The sequence below is a fragment of the Marmota monax genome, unplaced genomic scaffold, assembly GCF_021218885.2.
Source record: "Marmota monax isolate L192 unplaced genomic scaffold, Marmota_monax_Labrador192_F-V1.1 WCK01_AAM20220418_F8-fsc00051, whole genome shotgun sequence".
Lineage (NCBI taxonomy): Eukaryota > Metazoa > Chordata > Mammalia > Rodentia > Sciuridae > Marmota > Marmota monax.
In genome coordinates, this window is record NW_026695202.1 from 9,217,225 (window position 1) to 9,227,724 (window position 10,500).

Consider the following 10,500-nt stretch of genomic DNA (forward strand, 5'->3'; position numbering starts at 1 on the left):
ACTGTGGTGGCCCTTGGTGTGGGGACCAGGGCCAGCAGCCCAGCTGCCCAGTAGCTCAAGTTCCCTGACACTCACTGTCAACACCGTCTCCGGCTCAGGCCTGGCTGGTGCCCTTCCTGGAAGCCTTAGGAGTGGCTGGCTCCAGCTGCCCCCTCCCGGTGAGTCAGCTCCTTCAGCCCACAGCCAGCTGGCGTCCAGGGAGCCCAGGCTGAAGTCCTGGCCAGATACCCCTGGGCGTGAGGCCTCTGGGCCCTCAGCTGCCCTGGCCCTGCTTCCCTGCTGCCCCGCCCTGCCCCTTGCCCCAGCTGGGCGGCCTGTTTTCATTTCAACTCCCAGGCGCTGCTCAAGGGCCTTGTGGGAGAATCTGGTGTCCTGGCCAAGGACCCTCATGCAGTAGAGATGGGGGAACGGAGGCTAGAAAGGGTCTGTGATTAGCCTAAGTGAGAGGACCACCCCAGGGTCCCCTCCCCTGGAGTTCAGTGACCCCCCCCTAGTGTTCCTCCCTAGTGCCCAGGGCCAGTGGAGTCTCATGTGACCAAAACACACTCTGGCTCCTGAGGGTCCCCAAGTCCTGCACCTGGGGCCCAGCCTGGCTCTTCCCCTCCTTCCTCCGGTCTCCCTCAGCTCCACGGCCCTCAGGCCAGGTGGACACCAGGCCTCCACGCCGCCTCCTCCTGCCCCCCTGCCCCTCTGGTGGCATCGCGAGAGTTCACAGGTGTCTGGCTCCACCCTCGTGTTGGACAGATGGGGACCTGCGACCAGGCCAAGGGGAGGCATTGCCCGGCTCACCTAGGGCCAGGGTGGAGTGCTCAGGACTCACTCTAGTCCTGGACTCTGCGGCCACCCAGGGTCACCACCCACCCAGCTGCCACTCACCTCCGGTGGGAGTGGACGGCAGGAGCCTGCACTGAAAGTGGGGCTGGTGGGAGTCCTGCGGGGAGTGAGCCTGGGGGTGGCTGGCCTCTTAAATAGGCTCCCTCCTGGCTATTCTGGGAGGTGGCGCTCCCCCGGCCCCCAGCCCCCTCCTCTTCTGGTGTCGGGTACTCCCCAGCCCCGGTACTGGGTGTCTGTATCACATTCACCTCCCTGGGCCCACTGAGCCAGGCCTATTAATAACGCTTGGCCCTGCGTCCCCAGCACCAGCGCGCAGCCCCAGCAGGCCGGCTTCCTCCACGAAGCCTTCCCTGACCACTCTGGGGGCGGCCACATTTCCTCCCTCTACAGCTTTCCAGGAAGGGAGGAAAGGGAATTATCCTGTGTGCAAGGTACAGGGCCAGCTTCCCTTGTGCGGTCATCTTCCGGCTCCACCCGAAGCCCTTGCCGAGGTGGGCAATGAAGCAAGCACTCCGCTCACAGCTACGACGGGGCTGGAGTGGACACCACGCTTTCCTGTGATGATCACGGCCTGGCGGAGGGAGGCAGTTCGCCTGTCCTGCTCAGGTCCCTTCTTCCAGTTGTCTCAGTCCTCCTCTGTAAAACACACTTGACGGGGGCAAGCTGTGCTCTGTATGCTTGGGGGGGTGTGCACCCCTGAAACTGGATGCGAGATGTCACATGCAAATGCACTTCTTTGGAGCGAAGCCCAGTGTGCTCATGACATGCAAAGGGTCTCTGACACGGTCTGCCTTGGCTTGGGTGACGGTCCTCAGGGGGTGTGTTTGAGAAGCATGAGAGAATATGAGCACCGGGAGTGGCTCCTCTCCTCATCCCTGGGAAAGGAGTCTCCAAAGCATGATGTTGATGCCCAAACCCAGTTTGTTTGTTAGTTTGTTTTCTGGTACCAGGGTTTGAACCCAGGTATCCTTCACCACTGGGCCACATCCCCAGGCCTCCTTTTAAAATATATTTTATTTTGAGACATGGTCTTACTAAGTTGCTGAGGCTGGCTTTGAACTTGAGATCCTCCTGCCTCAGCCTCCCGAGTCACTGGGATCAGGTGTGTACCACAGTGCCCTGCTGGAGCCCAGTTTTGACAGTAGCCTGGGAGGTCCAGCCTCCAGGCAGAGGCTAGGTGGGAGGGAGGCTCCATTGTCCCTTGTTGACCACTGGCTTTCTAGTTGGGAGGGTGGACTGGAAGTGGGACGCTGGTGCTGGAGACTGGGCAGGTTGACGGTGGCATCAGAGCCTACAGATAAGGTGGTATTTCCAAGGGAGAATCTTCCAGACTTGGGCACCGAGGGAGAAACTATGGGGACAATCCTAGGTGACTCTAAGTTACCAAGCCTGGGCTCTTTGCAGAAAGGGGGTGCCGTGTCTGAACCGGTACAGGGAGAAAGTGGTGCCCAGTGCAGGGGCAGAGATGTGCAAGAGTTGAGAAGCTCAGGACCCCAGGTGCACAGCCATAAGATCAGCCACAACCAGCCGCAACTGCAGACCAAGCCCAAGGGGACTGACCCAAATCACAGAGCAGGGAGAAGCCCAGACCTGGTGCTGTGACTGCGGAGCCTGGAAGATATTCTGGTGCAGAGGCCCAGAGGGCTGCTCTGGAGAGAGGCCAGGGCTGGCCACGGGGCTTTAGGAGTGGAAGGTGTGGCCTGGCTGAGCTCAGGAAGGTGGGAACCTAGCAGAGGCTTGCGGACTGTCCTTTGGGAAGGACCCCTAGCTTGAGCCTGGGCAGATGGTCAGTTATTTGTTGAACACTGTGCTGGGTGGGGATGGTGTACATAGCTTCACAACCTAATATCCTTTCAAAAGGTAAACAATAGCTTTCCCATTTTATTAATGAAATGATAAGGCTCAGAGAGGTCAGGCAATTTGCCTAAGATCACGGAGCGGAGGTAGGACACATAGGCAGGTTTCTTTGATTTCAAAGTGGTTTCTCTTTTTACCGTCCTACCCTGCTTCTTTGGTAAGAGCCATAAAAACTGGGGACAGCATCCGTCATGAGTAGATCCTTGGGAACCAGGATGTCCTTTTTCTCTGTCCTCATAGGTCTCCTCATGCCCCTATAATCACATAAATGCAGATGGCATGGCCTGAATTGGGTAGATGGATGGATTTACACCACACATTTATTGAACGCCTAATGTGTATCTAGTGCTTTATGCACATGATCTCATTTCACCTACTTCCCAAAGGTTTGAAGAAACAGAATCTCAGAGAGTTCTGGTGACTTCTCCAAGATCACACAGCTAGAAAGTAGGTGGAGAAATGAGATTGAAACTTGAATTCTGAAGCGTCTTTTGCCCGCAATACTTGAAGTAGGATAGGAGTATCCTACAGGCTGATAGAACACAGTAAGACATCATCCAGTTTGTTTTGCTCTCAATTTTTTGCTTATTCAAGCAGATTTCATTTTGTTAGTTTGGCTAATTGCGTAAGAGCTTTAACGCCAAATCACGAGCTTATCAGTCAAAAAAAAAAAAAAAAAGTGGAGCTTTATTAATCATGGAACTGAAAAGCCCATGAAGGTTCAGGTATAGCTTGATCCAGAACCCAACCACAGCCATAAAGATGCCTGTTGTCTGTGTTCCTGGCAACACCTTGTCCTGCCTTGGCCACTTCCTCCTCTTGGTTTGTGTGGGCTGGACGAGGACTGTCCCTGGCTGGGCTGTAAAGTTTCAGGTCGGAGTCCTGTGGGGGAAGGGCTGTGAAATCCTGATCAAAAGCCCCAGAGGTATGTTTCACGGGTGGGGGCAGCTGGGCTGGTCCCCCATCAGCCCTGAGCCAGCCACAGTGGAGTGTGAGGGGACCCGAGGCCTGGGTCATGAGGTGCCCTCAAGCTTAGGGGTGTGGTGGAAGGTTAGACCATGGGAGGGGGTCCATCCCTGGACAGAAGTGGGGGATTCCAGCGCTCAGAACCCACAAAGTGGTGGCTGAGGTGGGTCTTGGGAGCACCCAGGAGTGCTGGTCACCAGGGACGGTCCCTGGTCCCTGGTAAGCTCCATGGTGCTTCAGAATCCAGAGGATGATTCTCTCTGGGACCCGACGTTGCTGTTCTGGGCTTGAGACCCTCAACCGCCTCCTGCCCCTCGTGAGAGCCGTCGGGCAGCCACAGGGCGCAGAATTCTCCCCTAGGTTCCACTTTCTTATTCTGAACGGGGCTGAGGTTCTTGGGTAGATGGATGATTCCCACCCCACACTGACCTGCCGCCTCTCTTCCTTTGGTCCTAATACTGTGCCTGGTCTTCAGCTGGACACTGCAAGTATGTTCCAGTGACATATGTTACTAAAATACATCCCATTGTCATTTTTTTTAAAAAGAAAGTGAAAAAACCTGAAGTTTAGAGAAGCCAAGTCACTTACCCAAGGTCACAATACACCAAACACCTGTCTGTCTGCCCCCAACCAAAGCCCAAAGGCTGCTCTGGCCTCCCAGTGGGCGGGCAGCCGCCAGGGTGTGTGGGTCAGCGATCCCTTTGCTGCCATCTGCCAGGAGACGGGCCTTCAGATGTTGGCTCTGCCGGGGACATATCTTGGTTCACACTATTTCCACCTGCCGCGCTGGGAGCAGGATAGAGTTCCTCACGTCCAGAGCCCGCGGGCCAGTGGACGCTGCAGGATCTAATGATATTTATGAGGTCAGCTGTGTGGGGTGGCGTGTATTAAACCGAAGGACTCAGCCCATTCCCGAGCACCAGACCCCGGGCTGCAGCTTTGTCCCCCTGCCCAGCACTGAGAGAGGTCACGGGGGAGAGTTCTCACAAGGGGCAGGAGGCGGTTGAGGGTCTCGAGCCCAGAAAGCAACTTCGGGTCCCAGAGAGAATCAGCGTCTGGAGTCTGAAGCACCAGCCACCACTTTGTGGGTTCTGAGCGCTGGAATCCCCTGCCTCTGTCCAGGATGGTCCCTCTAAGGGGGGTGGGCTCTGACCCTTGCTCTGCCCCTCGCCCTGGGTGACCCTGAGCCCACCATTCGCCTCTCTGGGCCTCAACTTTTTCATGTATAAAATGAGGCTGAAGAGGAGGCTGGGTGGAGAGGGAAGGAGGCCACTTCCCAGAGAGCAGCCGGGAGGCCCTGACTCCATCTGCCCGGGAATGGGGCTCAGGGTGTCCCGTGGAGGAGCCTGCAGCCCAGGGGCTGCCCTGACCACCTCTGCTCTCCATGGAAGGTCTGAGACAGGGCTCCTCTGTGAGGGGACCATGCCAGAGGGAGAATCGGAGAGTGTGGACCAGGCAGGGCAGGTGTGGGACCTCAGATCCTCTGTCACCTGAAGGGGCGGGGCTCTGGAAAGAGGGCTGGGATCAGGTGTGCACCACAGAGCAGCTGGGGACATCATCCTGATGAGCCAGCTGGCGAGGACAGTGGCTCTGCCCCCTGGGTCTGTGTCCTCTGTGTCTTGGTGGTGCTCAGGGGAACCCAGGGGAAGGCCTTGGTCCCTGAGTGGCTGCAGCTGTGATGGGAACGGGGCGCCTCTGCTCCTGGCTGTGGCTTTGGGAGACCGGCAGGGACGGGTGTGGCTCCGCGCCCAGGGCCACGTTCTCATGAACGCCCCCGCCCCCAGAGCTTTGAAGCAGCTTTGTTTCCTTTCTTTTTAAAACTTCACGACAAAAGTGCCATCAGACTACAGCAGGAGGGTCACAAGTTCAAAGCCAGCCTTAGTGACACAGAGGCGCTGAGCAACTCAGTGAGACCCTGTCTCTAAATACAAAATAGGGCTGGGGTGTGGCTCAATGGTCAGTGCCCCTGAGTTCCATCCCCGGCACCCCTGTTCCCCCTTAGATGGGGCTCAGAGGTGGAGCGTCCCAAGCTCCATCCACAGGACCAGAGAAAAAGGTGATGGGAACTCATTAAATAAAGATGGAAATTAGAGGGACCCAAGAGGGACAGGTGTCCCCAGTGCCCTATCATCCCTCAGGTCCAGCCGCCGTGGCTTGCTCTCAGGCCGGACGCCCTCTCTCCCTCCCTGCTGCTGGACCGTCCCTGCTGATCACCCCTCCTGTCCCTGCCAGGCCCACCTCTTGTGGATGTCCTTGGTCCCTTCCCTGCCCCCGTGACTGCCCCAGGCTCTGTTTCCAGCTGCTCTGACTTGGGAGCTGGAGGCAGGGACACCGGTGACCGGCTCCTCTCTAGGAGAATAAATCAGATTGATGTTGTTATTTTGGCCTCTGCGCACAGAGCTGTTCCCTAAAACATTTGCAGCGCCTACTTCTACTGCTGTGCGAGTCGGGTGCCCCCTGGTGCAGGAGGCCTGCTGCCGTGGACTCGTCCTGGGGCCTGAGGCCTTCCCTGGGGATGCGGCCTTCCCAGGGGACACGGCCTCACGTCCCCGGCTCAGCCCCCCACCTGGTGGCCGCTCATGCTGAGGTTCTGCTCTGGGAACAGCAACTGGAGGCTGAGGCCAGGCAGAGCAAGTCTGGAATGTGTGGTCCTCATATGTCTTGGTGTCCTTTGGCCAGTGGGCGGGGCTTCACCTTGGAACCAATTGAGAGAACCCCTGGTGACATAACCAATGTCTTTAAGGTCCTGATTGGACCATTTGTTTCTTATCAAATGCTTATTTTTTTCACCCCTATTCTGGGACAAATTCTATCAAAAAAAATATGTCTAACCACAGAGGCTGAAGCAAACTGAAAACCCCAGGGGTTCCATCTTGCTCCAGTGCTGTCCCCAGGACTGAGGATGGCGGAGTATTGGAGGGACAAACACCGGGCCTAGGAAAGTGTGCTGGGAGCCTCTGGACTGCAGGATGGCCCAGCCTTCCCTCCCCCTTTCTCACCTTCCTCCCCCAACTCCCCCTCCCTTCCTTCACCTCTCTCCCTTCTCTCTCTTCTCCCCCCTCCCCTCTCCCTCCCCTCTCCCTCCCCATTTCTCCTCTGCCTCCTCCCCTCCTGCACCCACCTCTTCCTCTCTCCCTCCCCTCCTCCTCCCCCTCCTCCTCTCCCTCCCCTCTCCCTCCTCTTTCCCTCCCCTCTCCCTCCCCTCTCCCTCCTCTCTCCTTCCCCTCTTCTCCACCCCTCCTGCCCCCCACCTGTCCCCCTCTCCCTCCCCTGCTCCCTCCCCTCCTCCCCTCCTGCTCCCCCACCTCTCCCCCTCTCCCTCCCCTCTCCCTCCCCTGCTCCCTCCCCTCCTGCCCCCACCTCTTCCCCTCTCCCTCCCCTCTCCCTCCCCATTTCTCCTCTGCCTCCTCCCCTCCTGCCCCCACCTCTTCCCCTCTCCCTCCCCTCTCCCTCCCCTCTCCCTCCCCTCTCCCTCCCCATTTCTCCTCTGCCTCCTCCCCTCCTGCCCCCCCCTCTTCCCCTCTCCCCCCCCTCTCCCTCCCCTCTCCCTCCCCTCTCCCTCCCCATTTCTCCTCTGCCTCCTCCCCTCCTGCCCCCACCTCTTCCTCTCTCCCTCCCCTCCTCCTCCCCCTCCTCCTCCCCTTCCTCCTCTCCCTTCCCACTCCCTCCCCTCTCCCTCCTCTCTCCCTCCCCTCTCCCTCCTCTCTCCCTCCCCTCTTCTCTCCCCCTCCTCCTCTCCCTTCCCACTCCCTCCCCTCTCCCTCCTCTTTCCCTCTCCTCTCCCTCCCCTCCTGCCCCCACCTCTTCCCCTCTCCCTCCCACTCTCTCTCTCCTGGTTGGTGGCTTCCTTCCTTCCTGTTTCCTTGGCTGCATCTTCTTCTCCATCATGAGTCTTGGTCTTACATGTCTGTAGGGTGGGGGAGGGGGGACTTAGTTATCCATCCAAAAAATCTAATTTTTAAAGGTTTTTCCTTGTATCACTTTAGTAAAATTATGATTTTTTTTAAAAAGAATTTTCCATCTAACATGACCATTTCTAAGTTGGGGTCAGTGGTGTCCAGTGTGTTCACGTTGCTTGTTAACTGGCCCATTTTACAGAGGGGCAGCCTGAGGCTCAGAGGGGCCGTGGCAGGTCCCAGAAAGTGTCCGAGGAGGGACACACGCCCAGGCCTGGGGGCTGGGACCTGCCAGAGGCCTGGGAGGGAGCAGGCAGGGTGGGCAGGGAAGCTGGGCCAGCTTCACATCCTGACCTTCTTTCTCCTTCCCAACTAGAAACGGCATAAAATATTAACTAAACCTTGAAGACATCGAGCTCGGTGGAAGAAGTCGGACGCTGAAGTGGCCACATGGTAGATTTCACTGACATAAAACATCCCAAATAGGTAACTCCGGAGGCAGGCGGGCGGGAGGCGCCAGGGCTGGGGAGCCACTGGTTAAGGGCAGGCGAGCAGGGGACGAGGGGGTGGCTGCGCAGTGCCACAGAGGCACAGAGCCCTGTAACCGTTCCCTTTAGGGCAGCTAATTGTCTACTAAGTGAATTTTGCCTCAGAGACATCGCTTCCCCCTCAAGACCCCCAGTGAATCTCAGGCGGTTGGTCTTCCTCCCTGAGAGCGCCCTGAGGGTTGAGCTCCAGGGAGACGTTTGATTTGCCTGGATTTCAGTGGTTTGCAGTCACAGCGAGAGGGGACAGCAGGTGACAGCGTGCTGCCCTCCCCAAGCTCAGCCCTACCCTCTGCCCTGGGGTCCCCTGCACCTGCCATCAGCTCAGCCTCTTTGCCAGAGGTTAGGCATCTTTGCCTCCCAGAAACCCCTGGATTCCTTGTCCCCGTCACAGGCCCCTGTCACGGTCACCTGCCTTCACTGGGACGGGTGCTGCGGAGTGCCTCTCCCTCTGTCCATCTGTCCCCCGACCTGAGTATGAGCCTGCTGAGGGCCCTTGAGAGGCACAGCAGAAAGGACACCAGAGATGTTGGTGCCTCTTCAACCTGGGTTGAGTCCCATCGGGGCCCATTTGCCAGCCCTGTGACCCGGGGACAAGCTGCTTAATGTTTGGAATGACAGTTTTGCATCTGGAGAACGAAGAAGGTACTTCCTATGAGTCTTGTGCCACAGAATCCCGGTGGCTGGATCACATCCCCTGAGACCTGTGGGGTTCGTCCGTGTTATTATCATTTCATGTTGATTTTTTCACAGTTTCTGAATATTTTCAAACTGTCTCAGTGGCCACTGAGGTCAAGAGGTCAAGAGGGTGGATGAGGAGCCTGGGCCCAGGGAGGCCCACAGGCTCGGGGTGCAGCTGTCTGCGCTGGAGCATCAGGGAGGCAGGTCTCCAGGTGAGTGAGCGGGGCCTGCTGCTGTCCCACAGTGGGGAGGAAAGGCCACCAGGGCGCAGCGGCTAGTCCTGGCTGGTGGCACACCAGAGACGCAAACGGGGACTCAGGCATATCCTGCCCTCGAAGGCTGTGCCAGTGGAATGAGCTCACGACGGGACAGTCCCATGCGTGGTGTGGTCCATCAGAATCTCACAATAATCAGCAAGATCCGAAGCCCCTTTCCCATGGCCCCTTGCGAGTGCGACGCACGGGCTTTGTGGGCAGTGTCTCGGGTCCTCCTAAGAGCAAACGCGTCCAGCCCCTGCCTGGATGCTGCAGGACGTTCCAGTCATTGCTTCTCTAATTCTTCTCATGAATTGCAGACGCCGGACCATAAGGGAGGAGTCCCCCTTCCCTGGTGCTGCAGGCTGTGGGGTGGGTGGGTCAGGGGTGCAGGAGCCGCGAGGCAGGAAGCAATGCCCCGCAGGACCAGGGGACCAGGACCCCTCCACTTCCAGAGGCGGGAGGAAGGGTGAAGGGTCAACAGGACCGTCCTCCAGGGCCCAGCTGAGTCCAGGCCAGAGTATGTGACCCTGGAGTCAGGTCCTCCTGGCTGAGGAGCTCAGAGTGAGGCCTCCCTCGCGACTCCACAGTCCAGCATGCGAGTGAGATTAAATTCCTGGATTCCCAAGTGCTAAGAAACCCCAGAAGAATGAGCCCCCAACCCAGGCCGGTCCCCGAACCCCTGCTCTCCCTCCCTCCCCGCCCGTTGCCATGAGGAAGAGAAGCGAATTCTAGACGACCTCTGAATGGAAGGACGTGCCCCAGCTGCCTGGACTCAGGCTCCCCGTCTGTCAAGTGGGCACAATCCACCCCCATCGGCAGGTTCCTGTACAACAGTCCTCAAGCCCACGCTGTTCCTGCGCTTCTCTTCCACACCCTGGGCGGCCTTCGACCCCTCCAGCCCTCAGCGCCTGGTCTGGAGGGTGGGCATGGCGTGTCTGGGCCTTGCCCTCTGGAAAGGCGGTGGGGGGAGCCCCGTGTTCTTTGCTGTGGCGGAATGCGATGGGAACCCAGCCACGGGGCTCCGGAGCCAGCACTCGCCTGCTTCTGCAGAGTTGGCTCCGCCCCACGCCCCGAACCCCCACCTCGGCTCAAAGCCTCCAGGAACTCTGTGGCTGCTGGGGGTCCCAGGGCTGATCTGCCTCCCTCCTTCGTCTCGGTTTTAGAAGTGACCACTTTGCAACATGCGTCCAGAATTCATACATCTCAGCTCTTCTCACTAGAAGGCTTCCTTTATGACGTCAAAATCCTTCCTGCGCCGAGCTCTGAGTAGTTGTGCGTTTGTGCTTTGACTGATGGAGAAGACATCCTCCAGCAAAAAGCCGCCGTGAATTCAGAAATACTTTTTTAAAAGTTGGAAACCACCCTCTTGTTTTCAGCTCTTGGAATCTCGCGGGTTCCCAGGCATGTTCGAACACGTTGCTGCTTTGTCCTGAGATGACCCTTACTCAGGGCCTGGCCCAGCCT